Source organism: Chelonia mydas, chromosome 3 (assembly GCF_015237465.2).
Source record: "Chelonia mydas isolate rCheMyd1 chromosome 3, rCheMyd1.pri.v2, whole genome shotgun sequence".
Taxonomy (NCBI): Eukaryota; Metazoa; Chordata; order Testudines; family Cheloniidae; genus Chelonia; species Chelonia mydas.
Window position 1 is genome coordinate 22,195,803 of NC_057851.1, and position 12,600 is coordinate 22,208,402.

A 12,600-nucleotide genomic window follows, 5' to 3' on the forward strand; every position below is an offset into this window, starting at 1 on the left:
CTGCAGAGGAGAAAGTCGAGCCAGATCCAGCAGTCCTGACGGTTCTGACAGGTGTGTCATTCTCCTCACCTAATGAGGTAATCACTCTGATAGCTGTGTCATCCTCCTCACCTAATGAGGCAATCACTTCATCATCCCCAAGCCCACCTAAAGACCACAAAAAATACCAGGAGCTCTTGCAGAGGGTGGCAGCTGAGCTCCACATCTCTCTTTAGGATGTCCAGGACACACAGCATAGACCCTTGGACATCCTGCCATCCGCTGGCCCTAGCAGAGTGGACCTTCCAGTGAATACAGCCATTATGGAACCCTGCTTCTTGTCCCCCCACCTCAAAAAGGGCTAAAAAATGCTATTCCATGCCAGAGGGACAGAGTTCCTATTTACCCATCTGGTGACCAACTCCTTAGTGGCACAGGCAGCCACAGAGAGGTCCAAGCTACAACACCCCGAGACCACTCCAAATGACAAGACTGATAAACACCTTGACACTCTGGAGAGGAAGGTCTCTCATCAACCAGGGTCCAATTCAGAGTTGCTAACTACCAGACCTTGTTAGCAAAGTATGATTTCACCAAATATTCCAAATTTGTGGAATTCAGGGACAAACTCCCCCCAGAAGGATATGGCTCAATGCCAGACCCTCATCGGTGGAGGCAAGCTGGTGGCTAAGACATCACTTCAGGCAGATGTGGACTCCACTGATACTGTGTTTAAAGCCTTTGCCATAGTCATGACGTGCAAATCATAGCTTCACTCTTCGAGGTTCCCCAGGGAGGTCCAGAATACTATCAAGGACTTCTCCTTTTATGAGTTTAATCTTTTCAATGAAAAGACTAATGAGTCACTTCACTCTCTTAAGAACTCCAGAACAACCCTCCGCTCCCTGGGCATTTATACCTCAGCCTCAAAGAGAAATGCCTCAAGCAAATTTACAGACCCAGACCTCCCTCTCAGCCATTTTACTGCCAGCACCCTTACGAACCACCATGTAAATGCTTGAGGGTGCAAAAACCCAGGTACATGATATCCTCCACCTCAACTACTGCCACTCAACTGCACCCATCACCCAGGACACCTGAGAACAGTGTATCTATAGTGGTGCATGCCACATGGTCCCCCAAACCTTTGGTGATTGCTTTGCCAATTTTGCCCACAACTGGAGGGCAATAAGAACAGACAAGTGGGTACTAGAGATCACCCACTTTGGGCACAAACAGACTGTTAACACAAATGATGCCACATTTCATAGAGAAAAAGTCTCCCTTCACCTCCACCCAAAATTCATCCCCAAGGTAATTTCTGAATTTCACACGAACCAAGCTATTAATTTACCAGTATTCTTACCAATACCTTACACTTCAATAAAGAAAAAGAGACTGACTCCCTTGCCCACAAATGAGCCTTGGTCTCTTATCTGCAACAGATAAACCAATTTGAAAATACCAAGGATATTTGCCATTATAGCAGAGCATTTGCCAGGACAAGCGTTATCTGCCCAAAAGACTCTCTCCATAGATCTCTAGATGCATCACTCTATGTTATCGGTTGGCCTGTATTCCTCCCCCAGACACGGTGAGGGCCCACTCCACAAGAGCACAAGCAACCTCAACAGCATCTCTTTGAGAAGTACCTATTCTGGACGTTTGTGAGGAAGCTACTTGGCATTCCAGCCACACCTTTACGAAGCATTACACCTTAGTCCAGGCCTCTTCTACAGATGCAACTGTGGTGAGAGCAGCCTCACAGACATCCCTACCAACTGCATCCTCGCAATCTGTTTGAATACTGCTTACCAATCACCCACATGTGGAATACACATAGGGATTAGTACTCAAAAAAGAAGTGCAGATTACATACCTGTAACTGGAGGTTCTTTGAGATGTGTAGTCCCTATCTGTATTCCATTACCCACCCGCTTTGGATCTTATTTGATTTGTGGTAAGAAGAGTAACTGGAAAGGCATTGGCCCATGCCACCCCTTATGTCTTTGTTTCAGAGCACGAGAGCAACTGTGCAAGCGTGGACCAATGGACACTACTTACAACAAATCTCGGGTCTTAGGCACATGGAGAGCATGAGCATCTATGTGTGTGGAATACAGATAGGGACCACACATCTTGAACAACCTCCAGTAACAGGCAAGTAACCTCCATATGTCTGCCTCAGACTTTTTTTTTCCCCCCTCAACAAAAATGGTTCAGCTGTTTCAGCAAACACGGATGGAGGAAAATAATTTGTTTTGCTCATGTTAAAAAATTCTTACAATTTTTGCCATTCCCTGTGAAAATCTACCTGAATTTGGCCTAGTTAGAAGTCTAAAAAATATCAGTCTGCACATTCTCAGTAGAGACTTGATAGAGTTTAGCAGCTAAATTCTCTGAAGATTTCATCTGCACTTACCATGGTACATGCCCACCCAATTCCTAGGAGCTGACCAGACTGCACATGTACTGTCCCCCACAATCAGACTGAGCGTGATCCATAGCAGGGTTCCAAGGCTGAGCAGAACTTTCTCTGTAATTGCATCTTCTGGCTGCCGGGAGCTGTTGTAACACTAGGAACCAGAAATGAGAGCCAGAAGACTACCTCTCCTGTCCTCTCAGTAGCCTCTCCCCCTCCACGCCCATGCCACATGGAAGCAAGGAATTAGCCTGACTGGAATGCTAAGGGGAGAGAGCTCGGTAGAACACTGAGACAATAAGTAGCAGGGAAGAAAGGCAGAAAGGAGTGAGATGAAGGTGGAGAAACTGAGGACCAGTGAAGCACTCAGATCCTATGCACTCAGATCCTATGGTGATAACAGCCATTAAAAAAGCCCACAAATAAGTTAATAATTCTCTATTCAGAAGATCTGTGCAGTATCTAAGACATGGGGCCACACACCGAGCAGTGAGGATAAAACAAAACATTGAATAGCTACCCACTTAGTGAGCACCATATATCCTGTGCAAGGTCCTGTGGAAAGAATATGTGATTATATAGTGAATGCTACATCAAGTAAATACCCATAGGACAAGAGGTCCCCAAACTGTGGAGCATGCCTCCTAGGGGGGCACAGAGGAACCTTCAGAGGGCATGGCAGTGCCGGGCCAACCCCCATGGGGGTCGGAAGGGAGCACCACCCAGCCCTGCTCTGCCCCCAGCTCTACTCCGGTCCAAGCTCCTGGCCCCAACTCCGCTCCCAGCCCTAGCCCCAGCTTTAGCCCCCAACTGCGGCCCTACCGCAGCTTTGGCTTCAACTCACAGCTCCACCCCCAGCCTCAGCCCCCAGCTGCAGCTCCGCTCCTGGCCTCGACCCCAGCCTCGGCCCCTGGCCACGGCTCCATTCCCAGCCCCAGTCCCGCCCCTAGCTGCAGCCCCAGTCTTGGCCCCTTTACCCCAGTTTGCCCCCTCCCCCCCGGAGCTCATGGGGCATGACTGTGAAAAGTTTAGGGACCACTGCCATAGTACCAGCAAAAATCTATTGCCTAGAAGAGGTGGGGCTAGGTTCATCCTGTCTGGAGCAGGAAACACCCTGCACTTCAGGACCATTCATAGCCAAGAAAGGCAAGCTGTGTTTCTAGCTTCCATTTCTTGGACTCTCTGTCAAGGGTCACTGATTTAATTTCCACTGGGGGCTCAGTGCAAGCCCTGTTGGCAGTGACATCCTTGGGCTGCCTTGGTTCATCCTGAGCTTCCTCCAGGTCAGGGCTGCTCGTTTTTTAGGTGGTGTTATTCCCCTAGACACCTCCAGCAGAGAGGAGGTCATATCGAGGAATGGATCTTGATAATTTAAGGATAAAGTACTGCAACCCTTCAACAGCCCTGAGGAACACTATGCAGCAGATTAGAACAGGAAGTATCCAGTTTAAAACAGCAGGGAGAATTTACAGTACATAGACAATATTTAATTACCCAAATTGAAACCTGGCCAGGCACCAGAGCTATCAGCCTTAATCATGTGAAAAGTGGCCACAGGAGCTTTACTACTCAGAAGTGGTGATCAGCACAATGGTTTTGCAAATGTGATTGGGGATCCCCTCCAGGACCACAGCGTTTCCAAAAAGCACACTGGTGTAGGGGCATTCGTTCAGTACCAACTCAGAGGGAAGACTGCTACCTTCTGACTCATCCAGTCCACTTCCAGCAGCACATTAAACACTGACTTACACTGAACCTATTTAACCTCTGAGAGCTGACAGGCTTGCAGCACAAATGGGTGTGGTGGCGACCCAAAAAAGAACACTGGATACAACCGAAGTAGTAGCAAACATGGATGACAGGCACCATCACCTAGAATTCACTCAAACCCAGACCAGCAAATGGAAACGATAACAATACTTTTCTTTGTATGCCTGTAGTTTCTCTCTCTGAGGCTCCTAAAGTACTTTACAAAATGTACTGAATCCAGCCTCGCAACCATCCATTAATTGTAAGACCAAAAGCAATCATTATGATAGTCTTGTCCAAACTCCGGCGTAACACAGACAATTGAATTTCACCCAGTAAAATTTCTGCATTGAGCCCAATAACTTGTGGTTGACCTACAGCTAGGGTGACCAGATAGCAACTGTGAAAAAACGGGACAGGGGGTGGGGGGGTAATAGATGCCTATATAAGAAAAAGTCCCAAAAAACAGGACTGTCCCTATACAAACGGGACATCTGGTCACCCTACCTAGAGCGTACATTTTAGAAAGATGTACCGTAATGACTGTCTTGCTGCAACTGATTTCCAGTGGATAGATTCACACTAGCTCCTCTCACTCTACAGCTAGTGAACTAAAAGTAGCAGCATGGACAGTGCTGCAGGGGCGGCAGCTCCGGCTAGCCACCACCCATGCTGCAACTTCCATGCTCCTATTTTTAGCATGCCAGCTTGAGCAGAACCGGTACAAGTCTGTCTACCTGTGCTGGGAATCACACCTCCCAGCGGCAGTGTAGATGTACCTTAAAGACTTCACATCCTTTGTTAGGATGCTCCGGTGACTAAATGGTTCAATATATTATTTGCAGTTTACATTTTGCTATATTTAAAAATCTGTCGGTGCCTAATTTTTGGCTGTGAAAGGTCACTAGGCACTTAGGTTTCTACCTCTGGTGATGCACAGAACACGTTGATCTAGGAGCCCAGATCTATCTATCTATCTCATGCCTAAGCCTCAGTGAGATCCTCAACTCACATGATGATAGGAGCTATCCCACCTATCTCATCTGGGGGGCCTGGTCCAGCAGGCATCTTCAAAGCAAACCTCATGCCACACAAAATGGCTGGGGGGGGGGGGGGAGTGGAAGGAGGAGGAGCTGGAGGAGAAGGAGACAGAACTGCAACACCTTTTATTTGGCTCTGGCCCAGAGAGGTTAAATGTTTTCCCCGAAGTCACAAGGCAAATCTACTGCCAAACTTGGTACAGACCCCAATCTCCTTACTCCCTGTCCTGTGCGCTATAGCTGATTGCAAGCTCTTTGGAGCAGGGACTGTCTTTTGACCTGTGTTTGTACAGCACCTAACACAGTGGGGTCCGGGTCCCTGATACGACCACAATAATAATAAAATAATAATTAATATAACCTAAGACCATTCTAGCTCCCTATAGGAATCATCATAATTATTATTATTATTATTACATGCCTTCAATAGGGTCCTGTCATCAGTAGAAGATGAAGATTAGTAGAAAATGAAGAATAATACGGAGAACAGGGAACTTGAACTGTAATCAAACACAACTTGACAGACACTCTCAGGGAGGCCAAAAGTAAGCTCATACCTACTGAAAATACACAAAGAACTGTGGCTTTGTCATGTGAAGACAGCAGACATATCTAACACAACAGTATCTAACACAAAAGCACTCTTATGCCTTTGGGCAGTGTCATAATACAAACACTAACACATTATCATTTGTTTTATTCTCTATGTGCCTACTCTCAATGGCTCATTACAGCAAAAAGTACTAACCAACTTGAAAAAGAAATGTGACACACTGCAAAATGGAATTGTGTTGCAAATCAGAGAACAGCCATGTTGTAGCTGAGTCACTGACAGGCTTGAAACTGCAACTCAGACAAGCCCTAAAGCTCTTCTAGCTGAATGTACACTAGTTTTGGGTTCTCAGGCACTGCTTTTCCCCTCTGGAGTGCTCTTCAATAACCACTCACGATTGTCTTCATACAACTGGGTGTTAACTATATATACAGTCAAATGCATCCCACTAGAGTTAAGCTTATCTCCTCTATGAACTGGTATAAGTGCACAATATCAGTGGTTCTCAAAGTCAGTCCACCACTTGTCAGGGAAAGCCCCTGGCGGGCCGGGCCAGTTTGTTTACCTGCCGCATCCGCAGGTTCGGCCGATCGCAGCTCCCACTGGCCGCGGTTCGCTGCTCCAGGCCAATGGGGGCTGCAGAAAGCAGTGCGGGTCGAGGGACGTGCTGGCCGCCCTTCCCGCAGCCCCCATTGGCCTGGAGTGGCAAACCACGGCCAGTGGGAGCCGTGATTGGCCAAACCTGAGGACACGGCAGGTAAACAAACCGGCCTGGCCCACCAAGGGCTTTCCCTGAAAAAGCGGCGGACTGGCTTTGAGAACTACTGCAATATATCACCACCCTTGCTTAAGGCAATTGGTAGCAGTCTATAACTGTAACCCTGCCCTGTAATTACCTAGAAGTGTTTAATAAATGTAATTATTAAAACACATTTACAACAAAAAATATTTTCCCCTTAAGCCCTTTATCCATTCATGCCATCAAGGCCACAACTCTCAACTGTGACATCACTGTGCATGAGTAGTGACAAGTGTATAAACCAAAATTCTGCCCTCCGAATTCCCTTCTGCAACTCCCATTATTTGACACGAGTATCTGAGGGTAGAATTGGGCCTTATATTTGGGAGGAAAAGGCAGATGTCTTGTTGTAGCAAAGGCTCAGTAGTCTTTCACTGTAAATATGGAACACAGTCAAAGTTACAATGTAATCAGTTTACTTTTTGTTCTGATGATAGCTATGCTTTTCCATCGTCATTGCCTCCCAAAAACTCTGTCACCTGTCAGCTCTTGCAGAAGGGACTGTGGAATAGCTGCCATTAATGATACTTGAGTATGAACATAGTCTAAAGCAATGTTCCCTTAAAAGGAGATAAGTGGAAAACAAGAATTTACACTCTGTGTATGGATAAAAAGTATAGCTAAAAAGTAGCAACATTCTTGTTAGTCCTCTCTGTTTCTAAATTTAACAAGCGAAATGTGCCATACAGACAGTGTGATAGTCATGTATGCCAGTGTATGACTAATTTTTCCTTGGTGTTTTCAATACGCTATTTTCATAAGATACCTTGACATTCCCATGAACCCTAATGGAAGACTATGTGACCTAGCAGATAAATTGTTGCCCATATTTTGCAAAGGTAGGGTATGTAAATCAGGATTGAGTCATACTATGCTTTAATATCTTTTGTTATTTGTCAAAACAAATAATTAGGTTTTTCAGCACCTAGGTCCAGATTTACCAAAGGACTTAGGCACCTGAGAGGGGTAGGGTTTAGGACATTTCCTCTTCCACAGCATCTGCTCTTGGCTAGCTTAGGTGGCTCTCCACCCAGCATGTATAGGGAGCCTGGGGGCTGGATCCGCAATGGTATTTAGGTGCCATTAAAATCTATGGGAGTTAGGTATATAAATACCTTAGAGGGTCTGGGCCTGGGCCTCTCACTAGGCAGCAGGTACATAAAAGTTAGACTCTGCAATGCCTAGTGTTGCAACACTTAATTCCCTTTGTGGAGAGGGTCCCAATCCTGCACAGACAGATCCATGTGCCCATGTGGAACAGTTTGCAGGACTGAGGTCTTAATTTATCTTTATCAACCAAAAGATACTTGACATGTAATACAATGCCAATTAAACAATCCTCCCCAATTAGCAAGACTGTTTTTAAATTGTCGATGATACTTTGCATACATCCTTTCGGTAAGATCCTGGAAACAGACCTTGTGTGAACACTTTAGCCCTCTTATTGATATTTTGTTTTACAATTCAAATATGCTTCTGTTTTATCTTGAGAGCAGTAGAAGAATCTTCCCATGGCTAATCTAATACCCAGATATTTCCAGAATATTAATCAAAGACTGTGTGCCCTAATCTAGAAGTGTCTGTTGTATAACTCAAATGATGTAAGTTCAACTCCTGTTGGGCTTTAACAGGTCTATGATCATTTTGCAACATGTAAATTATGGATTAATTACTACTTTTCTAAAGCTAAATGAAAAAGGCATATGACATATTTTTCAATGATATATCTTCACTGAAATTGATGGAATTACACTGGGGGGTAAATTTTGGACAGCATGTCTGAATATAAATATTTGCAGCTAGATTCTGCTCTTGTCAGACCTGCTTGCCTCACTTCCTCTTCATTTTGGTTAATCTACTTGGATCTTGGCTCCTGGGTTGGTGTGTATAGTAGTCCCAGCCTACTGTTGAATGCGTCTCACTTCGAGCAGCTGGGCACGGAGTTGGTGGTGAGTGAGAAGAGCCAAGGTTCTGCTCCCTTTCCTCCCTACTCACTGGCCAGGCACAAGGGGAAAATAAACTACACCATTTTTGTCTCCCCCAGAGAACAGTGGAAATATTGACTCTGGTTCACAGTTCTTTCCCTCAGTTGCTTTTGAAGAAGTACAGTTATGTGCCATCCTTTGCTCAGCCTAAATAATCATAATATGTTTGTTCAAAAAGTTAAGAAAACAGTTCAGTGATATAAAGATATGATATATATGGGCTTTTTTTTATACATGCAGCCTTCTAGGGAACAAAGATCCCCAGAAGGCTGCATTCACTGCTGATGTCATGAACCTAATTCTCTAGGGGACTAGAGAAAAGTCAGGGTTGACCAAGGTGAAAGAGGAGAGCGGAAACTTCTGCTGCAGGGATTGCTAGAGTGGCTTAGGGGAAGGAGATCTCAGTTAAATGAGTTCTCTGCTTCCCATGCACCAAATGTTCCTGTGATGCTGGCAAACCAGGTGCCAGCTCATGCCAAGGCCCCTACGCCTCACTGAACACTGACAAATGCATTCCTGGAAACCAGTCTGGCTCGCCTCTCTGTTAGTAACGTTAAAATAGAGATTAGAATTATAAGAATGTGTTTAGTATTTAGACTTTTTGAAATGCCTCTAGGATGCTAAAAGTATCGTTTATAATATCTGTATTCCATGTTATAAGGTAATATTTAAATGTTTGTTCTGTAACTATAAATATATTTGCTAAGTTTCAGAGTAACAGCCGTGTTAGTCTGTATTCGCAAAAAGAAAAGGAGTACTTGTGGCACCTTAGAGACTAACCAATTTATTTGAGCATAAGCTTTCGTGAGCTTATGCTCAAATAAATTGGTTAGTCTCTAAGGTGCCACAAGTACTCCTTTTCTTTTTGCGTATATTTGCTAAGATTGTAAACCCCCAGTCAGGAGAGAAGCATTACCAAGTGTGAAACGCTAGTTTACCACAAGATGTATCATCTCCTCTCCAACAAAAGAAGGCCCATAGATACCAGACAAACCATAGTGGAACACCGGTGGACAAAAGATTTTGTTGATTGCTTCCCCTACACCCGTGAAGAGTAGACATGTACAAGCCCTTGTCCCATCACAGCTTGATCGTTGGGGGAAAGGAATAAAAATCCCTGTTAAAGAGAAATTATCATCACTATGCTGCTTGGAATTCAGAGAGGGCAATATTTCTAAGCATAAGTAAAGGATCCCCAACCTGCTTAATTTACATTGTTCCTAAAGGACATATAGAGCTTGCATATTACAACAGAATCTATTACCTTTTGAAACCTAAGACAGTAACTCATCTGTGTGTGTATGTTTACCTGTTTTAACTTTGTAAATAGCTCTCATTTCTTTTTCCTAGTTAGTAAATCTTTAGTTAGTTTATTACAGGATTGGCTACAAGTGTTGTCTTCCATGAGAGAGCTAAGGTACAATTGACCGGGGGTAAGAGACTGGTCCTTTGGGACTGGTTATAATCTGAATATTGTTGTGATTTGGGGTGTAAGTGACCATCGATCACAAAGGCTTGTTCCCCTGTGTGGCAAGATAGACCCGAGTACATAGGGGACTGTCTGCGACCCCATTGTTAGGCTGCTATAGTGCTTGAGGAGTTCACACTTGTTATTTGATTGGTGAAATCTAAGTACAGAACTTACCACCAGTTTGGGGTTTTGTGCCCTGCTTCTTGACAGTCTGTTATGAGGTTGGCATTCACACTCAAACCTGACAGCTCCTACCCTGGACTCATCTTTAGTTCCTTCCCATCCTGCCATCCCCACACTGGAGTCACTCATGCTACAAGTTACTGGTAGACATGTGAGATGTCATCTGGTAAAATGCAATATCTTTATTTCCAAGTAATACATCTGGCCATTGGTAATTAATTTAATGTTAAAGAAAGACTTTAACAGTAGAACACAGCTGGAAAAAGGACATGAAACTGTTGCCATAGGATGGAATGTGATGTCACAAATTTAGCGTTCCAATTTCCCTAGAAGAGCAGTGGTGGCAGGGCGGAGCGGGTGGAGTGGGGTGGGGAAATGGAAAGGATGGGCTGAGGGAGGCACAAACCATCATTTATTCTGTAACATCGTTAATAGTTACCAGATGTATGAAGAACTTTATGAAAAGAAAGAGGAAGGTAAATACCTTGAAGTGTTTGAAAGATTTCCACAGCGTAAATGTATCATGGCATATCTCTGCTATTTACCAACTGACTTAGCATAAAAGTGGCATGCATGAATACAGGCACTTTAAAAGACAGCATCAAGAGGAAGCATGCAATTAAAGGGACAGAGGGAGTCTAGGATTCAAATGTAGGTTTTGTGGAAAAATGTAAAAAATATATTGGTAATAGAAATGTGTTCATGATTTTTTTAAAAATCAGTGCTCTATGTGCAGAATTGTATTTAGTAGTATCTATATTAACTACAAAGCATATGAGCTTTCCCGAAATGGTAATCTGGTGGAGCAGATGAAATTATAATTATTTATTATGTGTATTACCATAGCGCCTAGGGGTTCTAGTCATAGACCAGGAATCTGGTAGTACTTCACCAGCTATGTTTAGCAGCATGTCCTGGTTTGCTGCCCTGGGCCAAAGCCTTTCCCAGGCTCCTTCAAAGAACATTTCACTTTATGGCATGAATCTGGAAGACATACCAAGCATCAGATTGCCCTGTATGCATCTGGTACCTTTTGTAGCTAAGTCAGTGTAATCACACAGATGAAGTGTCCTTGCAGAGTCCATTCTGCAATGTATGAGTGCCTTATGTCCTAAGGACTGAATATTGGCTACTTTGCATTATCTATCAATGTGCAATATTTCTTACAGTCTATCCATTCAGAAGATAAAACTGATCCTTCCATCTCAGGCCCCTTCTTTGCCTTTGGGCCCAGAATTCTAAAGTTGGGAAGCTTCTTATATCTGTTCCAGAGATGAATGGATCCAAGAAAAAAGCAACAGAATTTTCAGTGGAACCTTCAATCTGAGCACTGAAATACTGTCCATCCTTAAGCTTCTTTTTTTTTCTTTGCACCATTCCTGGAGGCACTGCAACACCAGGTCGATGCCTGGGGTGGACAGAGCAAGCTCCTATTCCATCCCCGTTTCAAAAATCAATTTAATATACAGTCCTCAAATAAAGGACATATCAGAAGTTAAACTGATAAGAACAGATACTACGCTTGATCTTAAGTTTCTTGTTAGACAGGGACACCTAACGAGTTGATGGGAAAATAATTTCAACCAGGGATCAGTATCAAAAAGCAGGAAACCTCTCTTTCTATTCTCTCAGCGGTGACCGACTGTGAAATACACGTGCTTTTTTTAACAGCACATTCACAGGGTATGTCTACATTGCAATGTAAGCCCAGGTTAGTGGGACTCGAGTCAGCTGACCTGTGTTAGGGAACTCTGGGCTAGAGTATTCACATTATATTTTAACCCTATGTTAAGACTTTTCTAAACCATGCTCAAACCTAGAGCTCTGATGTCCACACTGCAGTGTGCAGACATGAGTCAAAATAACCATATCCCAGAGTCCCTACCACCCCCGCCCCCAAAATGTGGCTGCTCTATCCCTAGGACCGTGGTGCACTATGGGAAAACTTTACTGCCAACACGTTACCAGGAAGCAACTCAATTTGCAAAAGGCTTGATCAGTTCACTCTTCCTTGCAAACCCAGGAGGCTCTCCGATAGTGTGCTTGCAGACCAATAATCAGAAGAGAATGGGTTAATGCTGACCTGAGCTGCTGCCATTTGCAAAGTGGGGGTGGCTTCTGTTTTCAATAGAGCAGATTACAGATTGTTGAGAGAGAGGAAGCCATCCCATGGAATTGTGAGATACTTCTGGCTGACTCTTGGGTGGGACCCAAGTCAAGCGGGGCTGCGTCTACACTGCAAAGCAACAGGACTCAGACCCTGGGTCCTGGCTTAATTCAAGCTTGGACCCTCCAGCCCTGCAGGTTCCTGGGACCCTGGATCTGAGCCCTGGTTTAGCGCAATTGTAGCATAGATGTCAGAGGGGTTAGGTTGAGCCCAGGCTCAAGCATGGGCTTACGTTGCAGTGTAGACAGACCC

General features: G+C 44.4%; 1 non-coding gene across 1 annotated transcript; it reads right to left on the bottom strand.

Moving 5' to 3' along the window:
* Nucleotides 1–11,544: 11,544 nt before the first annotated feature.
* On the bottom strand, nt 11,545–11,733 carry LOC114021893. The gene has a single exon (XR_003566244.2). It is a non-coding gene; the product is annotated as a U2 spliceosomal RNA (small nuclear RNA).
* Nucleotides 11,734–12,600: the final 867 nt, after the last annotated feature.